At 34.0% G+C, this 24031-nt stretch overlaps 1 protein-coding gene across 1 annotated transcript in view; it reads left to right on the top strand.

Annotated features, from left to right (window-relative positions):
* The first annotated feature begins 2308 nt into the window (after positions 1–2308).
* Positions 2309–24031, top strand: part of LOC126906620 (homeobox protein prospero-like) — a 33178-nt gene continuing 11455 nt past the window's right edge. The window contains exon 1 of the mRNA XM_050687298.1: positions 2309–2471. The gene's annotated coding sequence lies outside the window, so the exon portion shown is untranslated. The remainder of the gene's footprint in view (positions 2472–24031) is intronic.

Raw genomic sequence — 24031 nt, 5'->3', positions numbered from 1 at the left:
TTGCGTTTTAGTAAGTTCACTGAATAAGTAAGAACATCTAAAATTATTTATAATACCATCAAGATTTTCATAGCTAATTGACAACATTGCAGAGAAAAATAATTTAAAAATGTAAAAAAACTATATGCAAATCAGTATGCTCTTATTATTTTTCATAATTTAATAATCAAATATATTTTTAAAGAATAATATGAATTATAAATGTTATGTAGCTTACCTTGTATAATTTTCCTAAACTTAAATACAAAATAAAATTTTCCAATAGTAAAATATTTAATATTTTACATAAATTTTATTATTAAAGTACAAAAATCTTGCTATTATATAAATATTATGAGAAAATTTATACAAACAAAAAATTATACTTTATAATTTTTAGTAATAATAATAAAAAACTTTAAACTATATCGTAAAAATTTATCAAATTGTTATAAATTCATAACATCTATACTCTGGCATAAAAAAAATATTTTGAAGTCAACTTTAATGTAATAATATTAAAATAATCAAAAACTGCTTTATAGTAAAAATGAAAATATTAGATGTTCAATATTGTTTCATTTCACTTATGTACTCGTTTAAAAAATAATAAATAAAAATGTTGACTTCTTTTAAAATTGATTTACTATCATGTTGAAAAAAAAATTCAAATTACAATAGACAATTGACCTTCACTTTTTTTTTAATAGGTATCCTTAAAAAAATATTACAATTTAAAATTTTAACAGTACAATTACTTTATTAACTTTCTGTTAGCAGATAAGATGTTTCAAGTAGATTTAAAAGATCCCAAGCCATTTAATTTTCGAATATGATTCGTAAAGCCTGTTCAATATGAATTCTATTTTTTTAGCTTATTTTTGTAGAATAAAAATTTTGGTAATCGTTTCATTAGAAACATGAAAAGAATTCGACCTATTTTTGAAATTATAGATTTTTTTAATTCCTGGATCGTTTGATTAGGAAATTTTTTCTTACAATAAAAAATATTTTATTTTTATTTATATTTTTATAAGGTTTTTTCATTTTTATTTAAAATACTTCATTATATTGAACAAACATGCTTCCGATTAAAGCAACTAAAAAAAAACTTATTATTTAATAAATATTTTATTACGTTTAATATTTTCAACATTTTTAATTACCGAATAATTTTTATTTATGTTATGCAATATCATTTTGTACAAAAGTTTTAATTTTATAAATATAATTCATTTTTTAAAGTTAGTATAATTATTGAACTATATCAACTTTATTATAAAAATAATTCATTGGCCAAAACACATTTTAATAGTATTAAATAAATCATGGAAGAAAAATAATTTATAAATAAAATCGTATTGCAATATTCCAGTAAGTCAATTATTTTATTTTAAAGGATCTTTTTCGTTTCTCTTTAAAGGTTTTTCTTAGTTTTTATATATTTTTATTCAGCGTTTTGGACTTACCGTTGACTATAAATTTTACATAGAGAAATTTAATGATCAAATTAAATCAATTTTGTACAATTTTTTTTTTTATCAACAATTTTGTAAAATAAATCTGTTATATATCCTAAAGGAAAAGGATTTATTGTTGTTCTTCAAATATTTCTATTTAAATAAAACTTCATTGGAATTTAAAATTTTATTCTTGCTAAAATTCACATATTAGTTATCAGAAAAGAGCCACAAAAATATTTTGTTTTATTCAAATGATTATATTTTTATTGAATTTTTGAAAATTGTTTGCACAAGTATTAATATGATTAGCATAACAACTAAACTCAAATGTGTACTACATGAAATCACTATATGAAATATTTATTTCGTTTGTCATTGTATATCGTTAATTGTATTAGCACCATAATATAACATAGTCATGAAAGAACATTTTTAAGCGTCTTGGAATATTTCATAGATTCTTTGCTTTTATGCACACCCGAACGAAAAATATAAAGAACCAAATGAGTTTTTTGTGTTAATGAAATATGATAAAAATTGTTCACAATAAAGATTCTGTGAATAAGCAATCGGAAAACGACGTTCTTTTAATAGCCCGTCATTGTTTGTCGAAGACTTAGCAACGCACTCCTCGTGGTCAACAACTGAAACGCTATCCTCCCCAAATGGGCTGTGATCACTGTTCTGCGTCGATGGCAACTACCCCTGGCCAGCAGATAGCAACACGCGCGTTCCTTGTGCGGTGTTTTTTTTTTCTTGGGCGGCTTTTTTCTGCAACGCGCCTGTCCGGAAAGTTGTGACGGGTAAAGCCCTCCGCGTGTCTTGTCGCCAAGCGCCCAAGTCGCGGACATCGCACTGAAAGTCTTAAGTACCGCCACGGCAGTCACTCGGTCCGCGAACGTAATGCCGGCACATCGTCGTCTTCTCGTACTCACGTGAAAATACGTACGCGTTCCTCACCGTCGACATCACGTTGCGTTCACCATCACCGTCGTCTAAGTGTTGTTGATTATTTTTCATAAACAAACAGTAAGTGTGATCACTGTTCATTTTTTTTTTTTTAACCACCAATGAAATAATAGCTTTAGAATATTTTCAAGTTTTCTTTTTTTTTTTTATTCAGACGTTTAGGTGTCTTCTTTTTTTCATTTTATAGTGGTAAACAAAATTGAAAAAGTTTTTTTTTTTTTAGTTTAATTTTTGTGGAAAACCAAGTTTTATATTAATATCAATCGACTAAATGATTAAACAAAATACTAGCGATATAATTTTTAGAATATTTTTTTATACATAAAATTGTCCCTGTGACACGCGCTAAAATAACTTACGTCTTCTTTTATAAAAATAAAATAACAATAGAAGAGGGTAAAAACCGGTTATTTTTTTTATACTATCATCATAAATAATAATGTCCTATCTAGATAACTTTTCAATAATTGTTTAAAAAAAAATTAATTTTTATTTTATTTGTTTTTAAACTTAGGTAAAATGATTAAGATAAACATTGAACAAATTTCGAGTTTTTAAACATTTTTTATAATCACAATATATTTTAACTTTTATAAAAACGTTCAATGTGTTTTTAAATATCATGTATATAATTTTATTTAGTTTTCTTTGAATTTGCGTATTTACATATCACTTTTGAATAATATCAAACAATAAAATTATTTTATAATACTCAGATTTAATTAAAAAAAATTTTACTGCTAAATTTCAATTACTTCCATCTAATATATTATTTTGGATTTATAACTTATGTCCTTTTAATTCACGTACATTTTCAATACAGTATTTTTAATTTTATTTTTCCACCCTTCATAAATTAATAAATTCTATTTCTACAAAAGTTGGAAAATATAAATAAATCTACTTTCTCATCTTTTTTTTTTTTTTTTATGTAGTGTTAAATATAAACTCTTACATTTCTCTAATGTAGTATCTTGAAATTTAGTTAAATAAGAAATTATTCGTATATATTTTATCATTTAATAAATAACACGAGTAGATAATTATTTATTTTCTAATGGTTGCATAAAAAAAGTACATTGGATAATATAATTTTTAACATTAATATTTAGAATCTTTTTTACCTCTTACGCTTACTTACTATTCAACTCCGTGTTCATTGATATTTAACTTTTAATACTTTTTTAATATAATCTTCATATCTAAATGCAATCGCTTTTCATTACATGATATTTTTTTAAATTATTTATAAGTTACTTGAACATTTGTTTGATTAAAATAACTTTTAAAAGCTTACAATTAATCTTGGTTTTTAATTAAATTTTCAAAATAGTCCAATGACCACTTAATGAGACGAATGTTTCCCTAAGGATAATTTCACCGGTCCGGCCAATATTATTTAAATACTCATAGCGCTCTCTGGGGTGGTATCGATAAGTTTTAAAGTGAGGAAATTAAAATTATTTGAAAAAAAAAACACAAATAATAGCTGTAAAGTTTTAAACCACATTTAAATAAAATACTATTTGATTTCTAAAGTTTTGGTTAACAAAGTTATTCAATTGCCAATTATGTAGTCATTTTAATATAACTAGGAGTTTTTGTCCTTTTCTCCAGTAGATGTCGGGACACAAAGTTAATCAGTGTTTCGATAATACTTCAGTAGTTTTAATTATCACAGGTATTTTTTTTATGATAATTTTAGGAAAAAACTTTTTGCGATTAAGTAGAAATTATTTTTATATTTATCGTTTAATTTACTGATTTTTTTTAGTTGCTGCATACAAATAGTTATTTTTTTTAAAACTAAATATTCTTAAATAATGAGTAATATATCTTCTACAAATCTGTTTTTATTCGAAAAGTTTTTCGATAAATGCATGGCATATCCAATTAGTATTTCTTTAAATAACATTATTAATTCAACTCACTATTTTATTCGGATAATTACATAATAGTCTGTCGTATCGATTATACAGTTGTCGACCAAAATCTCTTAGGGTTAATAAAAGTGTGATTATGTAATGTAACAAATACTTATTCTATTACAGATGTATTTCAATTTAATTTAAAAAATAGCCTCTAAAAATAATCATTATTAAAGCAAGCTTATTTATTTATGAAATATGATGTAATATATAAAATATCTATTTATTTATATGTATAATATAATAATTGAAAATTTTTGTGTTGACCCTAACTTTAAATTCATCCAATCATATTTATTATGATTGCAGTAAATATATAATTCATAATTCATGAAATGTTTAATATTTTCTGAAAAGAATATTAATTAAATAATTCTTTTTACGAGACATATTATTATCTAAATATTTATATATTTCAGCAAGCTTAAAAAAACATTATACTAAGTACACGCCAAATCAATCAAATATTAGTTATGACGACATTTTTTTATTTATGCAATTTGATTAACCTCAACTATACCAAACAGTGTTACAATAATACTTGTAATATTATTGATAGATTTACTTTTAATTGTGCGGTAAAACATGTTCTGCAAGTAGTGTGACTACTCCCCGTTATTATTAGCGGCATCGTCATAGACCGTTTGGGGCGAATGCGATTCTCGAGGACTACTGTTCACTCATTAAAAATACGGGTCTCGTTGTATATTGCACAACACTAGTCCCGCATCTTTAAAGAAAAAAAAATGATATTACATATCGAAAAGACCACTCAAAAGATTATAAAAAATTCTTTTACCCCATACACTTACGCACTATAACCCTCGATTAATTTTTTCAAAGACACAAACGATAGTTTCTTAAAAATGTTCGGCACCCGCTGTGTTGGTATTGCACAAAAGCTCATTGACAAAACAGTTTTTAAAAACCGATGCGTAAAAAACTATTACCGTGTTGTGTTCATAAACGTTTTGATTTCTTGAAATATTTAATTAATTTATTTTAATATTCGTCGGTTAATTGGTGATAACCCGTTGCATACACTGCGAGGGTTATAACGTCCGCATCCACCGAAGGTACGCGCCTAAATGTGTATATTATGTTGTATGTCGATATTTCGTACGGCTTTTGGGAGGTGCGAAGAAAAGCGTTGCATTTATTTTCTAAGACGCACACCACTCGGAAGACGACGGCCACTGACCAATAAGAACGTGGGCGGAGACGGGCGGTCGAACAAAACAAGGGAAGTCGTTAAAGTACACGGAAATTTCCGTACGCCAATCGCGCCCTTCCTATTACCCTCCCCTCAACCCGTCCCATCTACCATTTCCTCGTACGACTTTCTTCTTCCCTCGTGTAAGTCCTACAACGAATACCGTTGTATCTAATGTTATTATTACGGTGGTGTAAACTCACCGTATACGCCGTATCCTGTTCCCCGCACACACGACCTGGGTGTTTAATTATTTGCCTGTACGACATTATTTCAGGGACTCCCTTCGGACGTTCCGTATACAAGTGTCTTTCATTGTTTTCTCCTTGTGCCTACTGTTATTGTAGTACTACTATCTATTAACTCTTATGACGGGGTCGGATGCATAAGAAACTATACAATACAATTCACGATGACATCACTATCTCGGTGTTTTAATTATGTCCAAAGGATTGTAATTCGGAATTAATAGCGATATATTTTTTATCGACTTAAATTAAATGAACACATTTTTAAAAAAAATGTATGTATGTACAGTATAATTTCATATAAAATAAAGTTTTAATTACACATGAGATCTCTTTGAACAAAAATTAATAAATACTTCTTAGTTAGTTCTTATTTGGTATAAAATGACTCTGTATAAAATTGATTTAAATCAATCATTTTATTTAATAAAAAGAAAATTCCAAAGAATATTATTCCGTGAAATATATTGTCAATCACTTATATACACTGTAAGAAATTATTCAAAATTCCCATTAGTCAGTGTGATATTTTTGATATACACGTTAATTTTAAACACACGTCGTTCAATTTTGACAAGAAGTATCGAAAATTGTATACAAATATAATATTTCTATGACTGTTTATCAAAATTTTTCTTTACATCACATGCGTTAAAAACTTCACGTACATGTAGTGAAAATTCGGATATTTTTTTTTTTAAGAGTGAAATATAATTTCTAAGCAAACGACGTCATTAAAACAAAAAATACTATTAAACGAGTTTTATTTTTAAATAACTTTTAATTATTTCAGAAAATCATATTATTATGTTTTACATTTCATTGTGGTAGAAAATTAGCTCGCTCATTATTTTCTGTAATATTTTAAGTGTAAAGTATTATTATTTACATATTACATTTCGAGAAAAAATCATGAAAATTTAAATAAGAAAATATAATATGACCTGTTTACGCTTGAATCATAATATGTTTTAATTGCCGGAGAATAAGCTTAACAGCGTTATAAGCATTCTCGATTACTTTTTGTTTCTTTTATTTAACAATTTTTTACGCCGAGATGAAATCTTTTTCACAAGAAAGAAGACAATACCACCAATACCCTCCGGTGTTTATTAGAGTTTGAACTAAATCGTAGATGCATATTGTAGAAAGACGAGTATTAATCTGAATAGAGAAAGAAAGAAAACAAAAAAGGTTTTATTTCAACACGAAGGCATTATTAATACACCTCTCGACACTATGCCCTTGCTTTACAAAATCATATAGGCCACGTCGAAGAGATGAAATCTTTGATGCGAATTTTTTTTTTATCCAGTCATTTTTTTGCTCTGCTGTGTACCATCCTTCAGCACGGTAAGACAAAAGAATATAGGACCAGACGTAGACGACAGCGTATCGATATCTGACGTGTGGTGAGGCGGCGACGGTTACAAGAGTAAATGAGAAGAAGTGGGCAAAAGTAGGCAGACAACGTTAAGAGGTCTACAGAACGCGACGGTAGCCGCGACGACGACGACGACGACGATCCTTAAGAGTAGTTATGTGCATGCGTGGTAATGCAAAAAAAATCAACCCTTACGCCCACCCCCTACACAGCAACTGTGATGAATTCATGTGATGCCTACTCGACAATGTTTTTTTTTTTAAGAAGTACCCCGGAACTTAACACAAAGCGACACGTGATAATAAGACGGTCACGACTACTCGGTACGGTGGTATGTGTGGTGGTGTTATTATTATGTACATATTTCAAATGCATGAAGGGGTGGCAAGTGCAACTAAGAGGTGGCGATAAAAACACACCGGTTTTGTGTCTCTTTTTATTTCTGTACTCGCACAATTGTTTCCTTGTTGTCGTATTACTTATATGTCACCGAAATGTTTCCTAAAAGTAAGCCGTCATAATTTTAATCCCACTCGTAAACTACTAGAGAATAACAATTTATGTGATTCTTCATTATTTATCATCATCTCTTATCAGAAACATCTTATTTTCAATGTTACAAATATCTGCAATAGATGACTTTATTTTCACAAAAAAATACATACACGAAATAATATAATGTACCATAATAAACGTAACTATCATTATGCCAGCTTTTTGTTAATCGTACAGGAAATCCTACCTAGTTTTTTAAATAAAAAAATATGATAACTTAACAACGCTTTGTGATGTTTATGAAATAATATGGAGGTGATGGTGGTGTTCATTAGACTGTCCTCGTTGACTCTGGTTATTGAATTTTAGCTTAATAAAACTTTTAAATCACTCTTATACTAAAATCAAATAATATCTGAACATTTGAAGGAAAAAAATTTAGAATATGAGACTGAAACAGTAAGGGGACTGATGTGTATCAGTCAGTTTGCTGTTGGTTCCCGGATTCCCCATGCCGATTCCCTAATCCATAATGAGGTTGTGTCAGGTCGACAAAATTCCAACAAAGCGTTAAAGTAGAGCCAACTCAAAATAGTTGGGATAGAGTCTATGGCGATAATGATAATAAATTGAATGTAATCGCACGACTTACAAAACAGTAGAGTACTTCTATATTGCAAACTCATGTATAACTGAATTCGCCATAAATCACACAATTTTATTTTAATTTATTAGCCCTCATTTTTTTTCTTCAACTTTTTAAACCATTTGACTTGTCTTCGAATCCTTCTTTAAATATTTCCTGGCATTATTCTTTTGTCACGCCGATGTACGTCTAAATCAAAATAACCGTATTAATCGTAAAAACCACTTCTATTTTGTTCATTTTATTTCGTATTAAGTGCAACAAATAAAAAATACATTTGCGAATTCAGTCCATCGAGCAAAATTCTCCGTATCGATAATTTAATACAAAAATAAAATTGTTTGACAATTTAATAGCAACACAAAAAATGTTTTTATTTAAGGATCTATTGCTAGTGTATATATGTAAAGCTGAGGAGTTCAAATTTTAAACGTCTGTATTTAACTTAACCAAATAAAATTCTCGGTTAATTAAAAATTATTAGCTGCCAAAACGAATAAAAACATACTTTATTACGGCCCGTAACTAAATTAATGTCTTTTTTAGTTTACTCAAAAAATAAAAATCTATACAACAGTTTGCGTTAAAACCTAATAAGTACATTACAAACACCTTTTTACACTAGTAAGATTTATTAGATTTCAAATTATTAAATGTTCAAATATGAGGCCCATGAGTATAATTGTATTTTTCTCTACTTGTTTTTACCGCACGTGTATATTGCACTTATTATAACATTGCATAGATGTATATCCAATTGAAAAAGAGTGATATTAAGTTGATTAAACAGTTTTGTAAACACTAAAAAATGTAATGTACATACATTCGTAAAAAAATAGGTACATCAGGTGCGGGAGATGCCAGCAGGGCGAGGAAAGATCTTTTACAATAAATTTACTGTTATTCAAATACACACGCTAATGGAATATGTTTGACAGAAAAAAATACATTCGTATACCGTTCGGTCGATTTGAAAATGTATTCGTGTCGTTATTGAACAGGCAAAGATTTTCCTTTACTCGTTTCCACAAATTTACGGGTCGATATTTAATGCTGAGGTATTTCGAACATCTCCGAATGAATGTGGTTTTTGTTAAAAAAAAAAACTAAATGGATGTAATTTTTGAAGAAAACACGTATTATTGAACTATTAAACGTAATTACTACTTAGTGGACTATTTATCAGTTAAATACTTTCTCAGGAGTTGACATCCGCTCCTTGATTGTTATAGCCGATTGTGTAAAATAACATTACATCGACTGCTCGATGTGACAATATTTGTTTTACTTTTAAGACACGTCGACGGTAGCAGTTCCCACACATTGGTGTTCTGCACGTCGCGATCAGTGTATTGTGTTAAGCGTGACAGTTGTCATTAGTTCATATATTTGAGCAGTGAGGTTGCGCGAGAACACTTCGTACAAACGTTATCCGTACGGTTGCGCAAAAGCGGAGGGAAATGGGATTTGGGCAAAACAAAAAATGTCCGCAGACATGGAAAATAACTGTACACAACGCAGTGCATTGGAACGGTAAGAGATCATTGATGATCACGGCAAGCGTTGCTTGCGGATAACTTTTTGAGGTGTCCATAATCTTGATCGACGTAAAAGCAAATCGGCCTAGCGTAGAAATTTGAACGTCTGTAAGCATAATAAATTTGTTGTCCGCATACGTTCGTGCGGACACCTAATACGGTTGGGCAAAGGGGAACGCACCTTTTGGAAGCATTGGGGTGTGACGTGTATGTGTGTGTCTATGCACTAAGAGAAAAGGGGACGCCGCTTGTCTAGGCCAAACCGCTTCGGTCACGAGGGGAACGCCGCTATGACGGAAGAAAGCAGCTGCAAAACTTGGGTTCGCTCCTAGTCTACGGAGTGTTTGGTTAGAGTTTTATTTACTTTTTTACGCGCAATGGAAGGAGATATTTTCCGAAGCATTTATCTTCGGGTAGAGTTTTTTTAACGATCAATCGGATCGTATTGATCGACGAGTCTGATCGTCGATCGCACATACTTGAACTGACAATAATTACGTCGTTTCGTTTTGGGTAACGATTGAAGAGTTACTACGATTATTTATACGCGGTTATGTTTAGGCCAACTTTGTAAAAAAACACCCGAAAAATAGATCACACTATTTAAATTTTCCGCATCTATTCTAAACAAGTGTTCGGAGCCGGTTGTGCAAACAGTGTCTAATACGTCTATCGTGAAGCGTATAGAAAGATTTAGACAGGTGCGACAACTCGACAAAAGGAGTGACAACAGAACAATGTATAAATACTAGTGTACATATATCGTTTCTATTGTAATAATTAACACCGCCGCCACCGCATTCACATTGCCACACACTTGTATCTGACAGACGATTATAGTATTATTATTGTCGTCATAGCACGAAAGAGAGATACGTTGAAAACAAAATACTTCCAAACGACTTAAAACACAATAATATGCGGCCATGGCTTTTTAATTACAAAAAAACACCTTCTAGGCCATATGTCGACAAAAAAAAAAAAACAGAAAAAACTGCACCAAACATCTACGCCACCCGTTGTTGATCGATAACAATAATAAGAACAATGTTTAAGGTAATTATAATTGAGAATTTCAAGGCAAACTTTAGGAGAAAAATGCATTTTTATTGCGTGACTCGCGGTTTTTTAATTTATGAAAATAATGTATGAGCTTGACAATTTTACTGGTTGAATACAAGCCTGTCGATTGGTTTACAAAGGTCAGGAAAATATTTACCCAGTAGTAAAGGGTCCCATCATGGCCAAGCAAAGAGTCAAGCGCGGTCGCCTTAAGATAAACCGTGCAAACAACGGCTGCTTGAGATTAACATCTTGCCGGGTACTCGCACAAAAGGCTTCTGAAGAGCTTTCTTTGTGGCGACAAAATCTCTTTTTTTATTTTAATTTCCATTAAAACAAAAGTTATAACATACGCATGCGGCGGCCATGTTTCATAAGTTACAACGGATGAAAACAGGAACTCTTAACTCGAGACAATGTCTCGGCGGATGTAGGCTAAGAGACGGTTACTCTATAACAAACAAGTACCCGCCGTACAGGTGAAGAATCCTCTGATATCTTTGTTACATTTATTAGGTATACATACCTTAAGAAGATGGATGAGGATGGCTTAAAAGTAGACATATGCGTCGTACGCGTTTTTAATATTTGGGTCGACCGCGTAAGTTAACCACCAACAAAACGCCAAATGTTTCGTATCTGGTTACTCACTACATGATATTTATATACAGAACGCAAAAAGGTGCAACTGGAGATGAAAAAGGTATCCACTCGATCGCATTGTCTTGTGGTAACCTCTTAAAATGTTTTTTTGATATCGCATCAAGTTGACACATATGTCGCGCTAAAACGTCTCGCGGCCGCCAAATTACAATCGCACGCGTCCAAAAAAACGTCAATTAACTCAAACAGTAGATACGTACATTTCGTCGCGCCGATCCATTGTTTTTAATCGACCGGCGTCGCTAATTAATCTTAGCCAATGGATACCGACGTCTGTAACACGTACATGATAAACATTAAACCGTATGCGACAAGCGTATAGATACAGATAAAGACGAGCAAACGAGTCGTAGCATAATAAATACGGTACAATATTAATAATAATAATAAAAAAAAAAAGAGAGGAACGTGCCATATGTGAGGGTGGCGTATAGTTAAATGTTTTTATATTTCTGAGGTATATAAATCGATTTTCATGGACCGGCCGGGAACGCATAGAGGCAAATAAATGAGAAGCACTCGAGTCAAATTAACGTAACAGACATACCATATGGCACTTGGACGTCCCTATCACGTGCAGAAAACGGTACAAACGAACAGTTCTTTATATTTTATTATTGCTTTTTTTTTTTTTATTCCTAATTCCAATTTCGAAAATCATCATCGGCCAAAAAAAAAGGAACTCGTCAGAGATAAGACCTAGCACGCGATAAAAACAACCGTGAAAAACGGAGAGCCGGACAGGTGTTGGTAAAAACCGAGAAACAATGTCGATTGCAATCAACTATAGACTTTCTTAATTGTTTCAAGAGGCCACCCTTCTTGTCGCTATGTTTACCGTACCGTTAAGAACATTATACCGGCGATTGCGATCGAACGGTTAATTGATTGCAACGCTAACGTGTGACTTCCTCAAGGGGGTAGATATCGATCTTCTTACGAGGTACGACGACGTTGCCGGTGGCGAGGGACACTTGATTTCGGTAATCAAAACATAATAACCCGACCGGTGCACCCTTTTGGACGGAACTCGATTAGGAGGCCTCGAGAGCCGATTTCGGAGATTTCAATCGACTGCTCTATTATAAATATTGTGTCTGGTACGCGTAATAGCGATGCGAAATTATTTCACGTTATTCATTTGGGCCAGGCGGTCAAAAAACTCAATTGCCGCGCCACTGATTGATATTCAACATCGGATATTACGTGCGGCGGGGGTGGTCTGGCACGCGAACACCCTCCTTGAGGCCATAACGAAATCGCGTCTGGTCCATTAGTGAAAAGACGGGGACTGATATTGAATATTTCATAAGAAAAAGCGAATCGCACGCTCTACATCTGTGCCGATTGCGACGGGCAGTAGTGAGGTTTGTTTATTCAGTTTTTTCATACTTGTCCGTTGTTGCACAAAAGGAAGCCTAAAGAGGTGCGCAGAATATTCGCCGACCTGGCCGGCAAATATCGGACCGCGGGTGGTCACTCGTCTTAACAAAAACGTTATTGTTATTATTTTAATACCGTCCGAATTATCTGCGAGTGTTTTACCAAGCCGAAAGCGGATCATCTCACCTGCTACATAAAAACACTATCGTCGATTTTTGTTACGCGTACTCTCTGAATAGAAAATAAAAGTGTATTAGAGAACAATTTTTTTTTTTTTTTTTTTTTATCATTAATTCGTTTTTCTTTAGAAATCAAAACTGACCCGTCAAAAGCAAACATTGTTTCTCCTTTGCTGAGTTTTGATTTCCTCTTGGGGTACCTTACAACAATAACAACGGGCGCGTGTTTGCGTTTGTGGTCTGCAGACCGCTACCGGTCTCTTAATACTATGCACCAAACGAGACGCACACAGACATAATGTGCACTAGGGATGTTTTATGAGCTTTCGAAACAATAAACCGTTTTTAAACGAATGTACATCATTGGGCTGAGTTGTTAAACGCGGGGGACTTGGAGCGGTGAAAGAACTAATACGCCGAAAAATCAGAATTTAATAACACTCATTTGTACCGTACGGGTGTCGTCATTAGGCGACCCGACGAAATGACATTCATTACGCGATGATAACAATATATCTAAAACATTGGCGGACAACTATCGCGGGTGTCAAATGTAAATATGTGAAATACACTAAATATGCGTGTATATCATCGAATGGGAAATTAATTGATTCGAACGTATATTATTAACACGCCGTTATTACTAAACAAGGGTGTGTGTGTATTGAATAAATTAATTGCGATCAAATTAATATTCTTCACTGTTTTGTAGTTTTCTATCAGTCTATGAGCAATAAATACTTTGTAGTAGTGATGAAAAATATCGAATAGTAACTATCCAAATTATCGATAGTTTTTTTTTTTTTTTTTGAATATTTGATGGGTTATGCTAAAAATAAATTATTCGGTTCATAGAAAATGCCCATCACTACTTTGTACATCTATTAAATTACACTGGTCACAATTTCCCATAATTTATTTAATCGAATCGCGATACAAACGAATACATTAATCGACAAATACTTTTGATGTTTATCGAATATGAATATTCAGTTTTGTTTATAGGACTGTAGCGTTTGTTTGCTTTAGCGTCGAATAAAAAATACACAAAAATCGGGAATAATTTATGATTTTTTTTTTGTATTCGACACGACGTTTAAATTCAGAGAATTATTACTTCTAATGAACCGGGACGCTTAAGCTCGTATAAAGGATAGAGTCTAATATGGAATTGGAGGCGAAATCGTGTACACAATGCAATGGCAAGGGTTGCAGGGCTGACAAAGAAATGAGATAGCGATGAACAAAACGAACTCGCATATTTTTTCGTACCCCGGATGAGTTTAAGTGTTTTGTAATTTTAATTTGCAAAGGCGTATACGTAGACATTCCATTTTCTCCTTAATCCTTTGAAAAAGGAAATGATTTTTCTCACAATATTTACATTATAAAACACTTTCGACGTACTCGCATCAAAACTGCAGCTTATAAAAGTTTTTTACATTTCTATCGTTTCGCTTTTCCAATGGCAAACAACAATTAGCGTAATGAGATGCGTCGTATTCGATATATGTTAAAATATTTTTATTATTTATAATAATTTTGTCTTGAGCAATAAAAATAATTATGTCGTACTAATGACATACTTGATACTCGATTAAAAAGTCTTAAAACACAAAATGGATGCTACGCCGCCCGTAGTGTTTGCTTTTCGGTATTGTCGTCATTATCGCGTTTCCCTCCCTACGAGTTTCGGATCTATAACAATGCTGGTGCTAAGCAAAGGAAATTAATTACCGGTCGTGTCTTGATAGGATGTATTTTTATACGTATTGGAACATCTACGTTATATTGTTATTTTATGTTATTAAACCAACCAGCGTTTAATGACGTTGACAACGATAGTGCCACCGCTACCGGAACCGTGTCTTCTTATGGTCTGTTAGTCACTCGTGATACCTGTACAGTATATGCATACAGGGTGTCAACTTGTGTGTGTTTATACGTCTTACGCCTGACGCGTGTCCCGCCGGAAATTAAAACGTGTAATTTGTGCCCGTCCGATGAACGCGCGGTGGCGGTAGGGCGACGATTGACAAGATATTAGTGAGCACGGGCCACACCGTAGTGGCCGCAGCAGTCATGTAAAAAATGACTACCCATCAGAGGACATAGGCTAGTGACTTTTAAATTACTACTAACAAACATCATTTGGTCGGAAATTACAACTGTATACTATTCCAAATGGATACTTTCAAAACAATCATATGTTCGAAAACCGTATCAGAGACAAAATTGAAGAAATCTGTTTACTTTTTGAAACTAATCACTTATATTACTGCTATTACACACTCCGTCGACGGTGAAATGAGTGATAGAGGAGCACTCTATTACTTATATTAAATGTACAGATCCAGAAAATTATAACGATCCTCGATTTACAAAAATAAATGAATTAAGTTTTAGTTAAAAATCGAATTTTATTAAAAATACGAGTTTTTCAGATTACACGAACAGTGGCACAACCCTTATCATTAGTTAACGAAAAAACGCTTACTTAACAAACACACATCTCTAAAAATGCTTTCCAAAACAGAAATTAATAATTTCATAAAACAAAAAATATTTATGAAAAATTCACCATCTTATTAGTTTTTAGTAATTTGTTACATAAAAGTTAGGACTTGATTTTTTTGTACAATTGTATACAATCTTTTAACAAGATCATCTTTTTCAATTGTTAGTATTTGTCCTTGATTTTAGACCTTTTTTTTTATTAATTTTAAATTATAATACAAAAGTCATAAATCTAAATGAAATGAGAATAATTTACATTCGTTAACTGCATACCTTAAACAATTCATTGAAAAGTCTTCTTCTTTTTCATAAATAATATTTAAAATATATTCATATGTATAGACATAATGATGATAATTGTTAGTCGACAAGGTTATGATCGATATCCGGAAGTGACATGTTAAATAAAACATTCGCAATCTTTTCTGCCGCCCTGTTAATGTATAGAAGCAAGGGGTCTGCAAATGTATAATTATTATTATTATACAGCTTCTATGCTATAAAATCAAGTCTTTGAATAGAGAGAAAAACACGCGGTGTTCCGAACGAAATAAATAAGAGCCCACCCCATTTGGTATTGTACTCTTAAGCAGGTCGCGTAGTGTACAGGGAACGAATCTAGCTGCCCTTATTGTTTGTAGATATGCCTAGAAAACCGTTAAAAGGTCTTTGTTTGCTTCTGCTAGGGGATTGTTCGCTGTAATTTCTCCCTCTTCTCTTTGCCACACTCCCTTCAAACCGGTTGTTCTGTACAACGTAGAGATACTATCCACGTGCCTTGCGCGTGCCCCTAGAATACTACGTTCACCCCCCGTGACGTAAAATCACTCTTTTTATTTCAATTTTTTCTTTCTCTCTCTTTTCAAAACACACCCGGTTATTCTTATGACGTCACTGTCGGAGAGCCGTGGTCTTCAAAAAGCCAAAATTATCGTTCTACACAATTGTCCTTAATTCTTTTGCACCCTTTGGCATACAATGCGTGACTCGGTACATTTCTCTCGACGCACCCGGCGTAGGTAGACCACAACCCTTTGCTTAGAATATATATATATTGGAAAAATCGCTTGGACCGGTGCGTATCAAAGAGGAGAAGGGAAAAGCAAGCTGCGTACATAGTGTCGACCAGGTGGTCGAGGTTTTTTCTAAGAGCAGGGCACGTGGACACGTACGATAAAGGTGCTAAACCCGAACTTGGGGAGTTTCGCCACACCATCTGCTCATCTTTAATCAAACTGCCCAGTGATTCACGACCGTCAATCTTATCCTTTCTCCGTTCATTTTAATACGTATAACGTATGAATAAATAAAATTAAAGATCATTGTTGGAGAATTATTCAAACGAATAATATTCGCGCATAGTTTTAGTTACACGCGAGCAAAAATAAAAAAAAAAACATTACCTAGAAAATATTCATTAAAGTACAGTTCTTTTGTACTCTTATCAGTCCGTTGCAACGAATTAATTTCGTTCAATTACCAGCGTTTTGTATGGTAATATAAATCGTCACGACGGCATCCGGTTTGTCGTCAAGGGGAAAGATATTGTGCAGGTCGTCTTGAGAACGAGAAATAACTATAAATAAACAATAACTATGTTGCGCCCGTCTATGAATAAGCATCTGGTGACGTCACTCGTTTCTTTAGTAGCTTAGAAACCGGTCCACAAACAGCTGGTCGTGTTTCTTAATGCACCTCCTAACCCACGTCACTTCATTCATGGTGCACCGCCTTTCACAATGCCACCACGTCGTAGGGATCTTAAGAGGAAACCCAAGGTCGTTGTCGTTACCGTCACGGCCGGTGCAACGCGTATTCATAGAATTCTAAAGACGAACAAGTCAGGGGAATAAATGGTTTTTTTTGCAATAACACAGATTTTTATCGTTTTTCCTGGACCGCATTAAGACATCTCGCCGAAGACATTAACGACCGCACCGTCTCCGAAGAATGCTCTCGTGGTACAATGATAGTAAACGAATATTAATCTATTTCCTTTGCTCTAAACACGTACTCGTGTGTATCCGATCGAACCGCCGCTGGCTTTCCATAAGCCTGCCAGTTGCAACGATAATGATAATACCTACAAATAATCCCTGACGATTTATTGCCGTAGCTATCAATGAGCGCGTATCGATGTCAGCCAAAACATAAATGTGAACACACGTTTTTTATTATTATTATTATTTTACACTATCGAACAGTCGTCCCGTGTCCGTAACAAGCACAGCGCGGGCGCACACAATGAGTGGAACACGAGAAATGTATGTCATGACAAATGCGCGACGCGGGTGCTAAAATAAATTACGCGATTGTACAAATACCACCGACGGGGTTGTTATCTTAAAGAATTCCACCGAATGGCTCAGCACGTGCGCTTTGTGGCCGCCGAATATCCTTCGGCAATAAAAGTGGCGGCTTTGTAACGGCACCCGCACACAGCCACGCCTAAGGCACACACACACGCGAAGGCTGTGCACTCAGACCGTCTGCTGGACAGTGTGGGGATGATGTCGTCAAACAGGCGTTGCCGGTCATTTTTATCGAGCCCTCGCGGGGGTAGTCCTGACAACAACACCCGATAGAGTTGTTTGTTTATTTTTCTATGCGTTTAAACGTATTATGTACACATGTACAAGTGAACGTAGACGGTAGTGTGGACAGTTTTCCGGATGTCTTTACAAAAATCATCGGATTCTCCAGAAACCCATTAAACACGTTTACGACCGTGTAATGACCAACAAAAGACAGTAATAAATATATTTCTAGCCAATAAATTCGCTTGTGACGCGTTCGGCGAAAATATTTTACACCTTTTTCAAAAAGGATACGATTTTTTTCATCCGAAAACATTTCCGCATTTGTTGTCTAACACAATCCAAAAGGCATTTTTCGAGTTTTTCTATAGATTGTGCATACTTACAACACATTCGTTGTTATAAGAATTCCGGGTTCTATGCCCTGCAAACGGTCAAAGATTGTCATCAATACCAACGAAAACGGACAATATACCACGAGTTTACTCAAGTTGTTCGCAAAAAGGAATTTTCTTTCAACGAGTATTTTTTTTTTTTTAATGTATGTGTTTGATTTCATAGAAACATATTGCGATTGCAGATAAAATTGTTTGATTTCAACAAAATAATTTCCCATTTGCAATAGCATTGTACAGGCTAAAGTTGTACATAGAGCGTGACAAAAACATTTTCATATACTTCAATGGTTTTCTTGCGTAGAAAAAACGAATTCGTAGAATAGATGTTGTCATACGCAAATTGGCATACGTGTTGATGATGATTAGAAGCGCTCGACAGTGTTTTATCGATTTCATAATTGATGACCGGTACAGATTAACTTGTTGTGTTGCAATACGAGGACTTGAAATATCAGATAAACCCCATGTTTAAAGAGCTCGTATGACGCCAACACCGTTTTTATTTTATCAAGTTTATTGTTCCTTCCGGTGTTTTGCTTGTCGTCGTCGCTGAACCGTGTGTGTACTAGATGGTATTATAATTAGCCAGGAACCGATGAATAAGGACACGCAGTCGGCCGGAGGTGTGTTTCCGTTTCGCCACCGCCACCGCCTCCATCCGTACATAATCGTTGGTCTGTGTGTATACTGGTCGGAAAGGCACGACAAAAACATTGGTAAAAAAAAAAAAAGATGAGCGGTATTGTTTTGTCGACGTGTCGTACTTTTTTTTTTTTTTTTTTCGGAAGCGAGGTCAGCGCGGAGACGCATTGCTCGTAGAAAGAGGCGGCGGCAGCGTAGGGCCGGACCGAACCACCGATGATTACGCGTGTGGTCAGTGGTCCTTGAATCCTTTACACGTTTTCCGGTGCGGACACAAAAAACGGAAGTAGAAAAACGCCAACGCAGAGTAATAGCAGTCGGCATCATCTGATTGGCAGAACGTCACATTCACATTTACGCATTACACCGCGTGCACATATGAAAAGAATTTCAGGAAATCCGAGGCCGTGCCCAAACACTATCACCAAGTCTCTTAGTGTGCCTTACCCGTCGATGTCACTGCGGCTTTGAGTATGGTGCAATGCCCAAGGCTCATTATTGTTCATTCGTTAGAAAATCCAGTAGACACCGATTGTTTTCTAAAAGAAACAAATGACACTTATTAACGGTCGTTATCGCTTCTATAATTATTGTTTTAATTGCATGGACTCAATAGTCTATGCAATTAAAGAAATAACTTTTTTCGTGAAAGGCACAATCGGAGTATATTCACAACAAATCCTTGCCGGAAATGACACTAGTTATAACAACGACATTTTGAAAATTAACCATTACCACCCATTTGCGGGTTGCAATTAAAATGTGTGCGAAACGACACCAATCCTTTAAAAGCAATTTACAAATATAATTAATTAAATTTACAAATAATTTTTACTTGATCGAATTCATATAATGTATTAGCTGAATTAAATTAAATAAAACTTATAGTTTTATAATATAAACCATAATGTTCAAAAATAGGGTTTTAATAAAAACATTATAGATATAGTTGAATTGTTAACATCGAATTATTTAATAACCCCAATGGGAAATGAGAAAGGAAACGTTCTTTAAAGTGTAGAAACTATTTTTTGGGGGGATAATTTTACTTGAGAAAAGTTAAAAAAAAAACTTTATGATCATTTTACTGTGTAAATATAACTTGATTACTAATTAGTAATTATCTAAAACACAAGATGTAATAGAAAAAATCTTAATCAAAATTTGGAATTAGAGTCACAATTCCTTATAGAATTCATATAATTGTAAACAAAAAAAAATGTTTTATTAAACACTACATTTAATACGTGAAAATGAATTCATTTACATTAAGATTCTACAAAAGAACAAATATTATTTCCAAAAATCGATTCTCAAAATAGTAGTTTTAACAAAAGTTTATAAAAAAAATATCAAAACACATTAACATTATGTATAATTTTAATTTTACTCCGTTAATTTTTTCCACGAACAGCTGCTGTTTGTGTAAAATTAAAAATATACATTAAGTAGTTTTAATGTTTTTTTTATAAACAATTTAGAGCTGCTCTAACCAAGATATTTTTATTAGAAACAACACTTAAATTAAAATAAATAATTATTTTTTCTGTTTACCTTTTTACAGCCAACGGAAAAATGTTTAAAAACCACTTTCTGAAAAATAATTATTCAAATTCTTTTGAAAATATAATTTTTTTTAACATTTTAAACCTTGTTATAAAAAGTTATTAAAAGTTCGAAGTAACCTTTAATCTTATAGAGATCATTAAAAATGAAATTTCATGCAAAGATCAGGAGAATCACTTCAGATTATACTAGACTAGAACAAACATTTGACCAACCAATCATTTCACAAAGAGTCCTAGCTTAACTCATGATTTATCCAACATAATTGAACCACTAAACTAATTATATATATATATAAAAGACATTTTCAACGAATGGCCTTTAGATTATCATTCACTTTTTTTTCAATTTCAACATATATATATTGTATTCTGTTAACGTTTTTGCTAGTTTGTAGGCTACTTACAAAATATTTTATATATTTTATATCAAGTTATTGCACATCAAAATTCTTAACAAATTTTAGATAATCTCAATCAAAATCTATGATTTCAAAATCGTGCAGTTCATCAAAAGTTATTGAAAAAAAAATATATTTATTATCATGTTACTAAAAATTGATTTTTCACAATGTTTCATAAAATTCTACAATTCAAAGACTCGGTATGACTCGGCCTAGATTTTAAATATAGCTCTACCGGCCCTGATTTGTACTGAAAATTTAGACTGGGGTGCATTGCCAAGTCGCCCTCCCTCCATTGACAACATTGTCATAGAGTCAAATTTAGTATAAAATTATACTACATTTTATACAGTCATAACAAGTTATTTTTTAAAACTAACACATTGTCACTATAACACAGAAAAAATGTCTCGACTATTACTCTGTACAGAGTAATATTTCTGCATTGTACAACTCTCGATCACATTCATCACAGCATAATACCGTCTCAGGTATTTTCTGGACGCACGTCCATTGAGTCCTACATTCGGAAGCCATTCGTTCGATTGTTGCCCATCGAATCCTTTCCTGTGAATGTTTTGTTGGCGACCCAAGTATTGAGAACCCTTTTTGCACCCGTTCGCAAAACCAGCAGATGCGTCGCCGGTCTTGTGCATGTGTTCGTGAGCTCGCAGATGTGCGTCTTAAAGACACTTCTTCCGCGGTCAAACAACATCTTACGGCATGAACAGGTAGGTTGTGGGCGATCGGTCGTCGATACGAAATGTCGCAAAATGGAAATAATAAAAGGGTTTCAGAAACGATATTTCAGGTCATTGTACCCGTATATTGTTATATTATACGTGAAGCGCTTAGGTACAGTATGTTGTTTTTGACCGGCGGGGGTGCCTCCGAAGAAAGGGTGCAAAGAGTCGGTACGATACCGGGTGTTTGTGTATGTGTACGTCGAGTCCACGTTGCATCTGCTTTCCTAATGCGGCAGATGTCTTTTAGAATGAAGGCACACGCGCGTCATGAGAGTATTTATTATGTTTTTTCGCCTCGTTTCTATAATACATACCGCACCATAACCGATAATTACTTCAACACCTTTTCTCTAGTCAGAAACAATAAACTTGCCCCATTTGCGCTCAATGACCCCACCTCCTCATTAAATCTTAATAGGCTATGCACAAAATGTTTAGTGTCCGCACAAAAGACATGCACAATTGTCCAGAAAAGTTGTGTCTCCCGTAACTGAGTGAACACGCTGGACGGATCCTTTGTCGCGTTAAATCTCTTCAGCTCTCAGCGATTACGAGGGAGCGACCACCACGACGTACACAATAGACGCGCTTGCCCATAATCCATCATACGAAGCTCAAGTGTCCATCAGAATATGATCTACTTTGATATAGTTTTTTATTTGTATATATTTTTTTACTTTAAGTTTATCGGTCTCGCAGATGCGGCGTCATTGTTCGCGAGAATCCGTTCAATGGTCGCGTGTCAGTATGAGTAAAAAAGCGAGATCGAATCAAGTTTAAGGGCAGATGTCTGGCCGCCGACGGCTGGTGGTATGAGGGATGTAAGTTAGTAGGGCATGACGTCACCCCTAAACGCGACGTCAGACGAATAATAATAATAGTAAAAAAAAGAAAGGCTAAATTCGGCTGGGGCTCTTAATGAAACGTCGCGTAAGGGGTGGAAAACCCCGCGGAGAGTATACTCGGGTAGTTGTCGCGCGCGCGCAGACACAAAAGAACCAAACACAATATTTCTTCTCCCTCGTATACATTCAGTCGTAGTAGTGATTTTCGGGAGGGTTCGTCTACTAAACTGGTCTCCCCCTGTGCAGTAGACCTTTGGTAAGATGGAAATTTGCAACTTTAAGCGTACGGATGGGGTCCGTCTGTCGACTTGTATACGTTTACGAGTTGCAGCTGCCCCGCCATGTCATTCTCCGCGTCATACACCGTACACGGCTCTATGGTAATAAGTAGTAACAATATAATAGTGATGCCGATGTTTGCAAAATTATAAAACACACAAGTATGTCCGTGCAAAATTGTGTACGTACAAAGAATATACTATTTTATTGTTCCAAATATATAGAGAGAACGCTAAAGCCCATTGAATACTCAAGAGACGATGAAAGTTATTCTATAAATCTTTACGGGAACACAAAAGAATGAGGGAAGTACAGTTATGTTATAGGACTAGCGTTAAATGAAAGTTTCCGCGTTCCGTGATTGATTGTTTCATCTAATAAAATAAGAACAACGTGTTCTGAGGGGAAAAGAGGTGCGACGATCTCGTAATGAGGAAATGACAAGAAACAGTGGTGGCTGTGGGGACCTAGGCTGGGACATGACGCCTGCAGTGTTGGGAAAAAGACAAGGGACCGGACAGAGCTAGTTATCGGCCACTGTTATAGCGGCTACACATGAAAATCGTTCGCGTCGACTTGTGAGTTTTATTAGCGACACCCTTTACTGTAACACTGCATACGTGCGGTAATAGAGATAAATGCCGTCTCTAACTGAACGCACAAACATGTCAATCACGGCTAACGCTTAAGCGGATGTCGCAACTCTATTACACACTTTAACTAGAATTAAAAACAAAAACATTTTATATCAGTGTGTGGCCCAAACTACTAATGGTCAAATAATAGTGTTTGATTGCCTGGAGTAAAACTAAAAAAACAGACAAAAAAAAAAACCAGCTGCACGCCGTGTAGACATTTACTTCGTAAGGTTGTTTCTTTTTTTCTAGGTTATACTTCAAGTTAAAATTATCGATTATGTTGTAAGACATACCTTTAAATAAAGTCTTA

The sequence above is a fragment of the Daktulosphaira vitifoliae genome, unplaced genomic scaffold, assembly GCF_025091365.1.
Source record: "Daktulosphaira vitifoliae isolate Bord-2020 unplaced genomic scaffold, ASM2509136v1 Scaffold_5, whole genome shotgun sequence".
NCBI lineage: Eukaryota > Metazoa > Arthropoda > Insecta > Hemiptera > Phylloxeridae > Daktulosphaira > Daktulosphaira vitifoliae.
The sequence above is the reverse complement of the archived record's forward strand: the minus strand, read 5'-3'. Positions and strand labels throughout refer to the sequence as shown.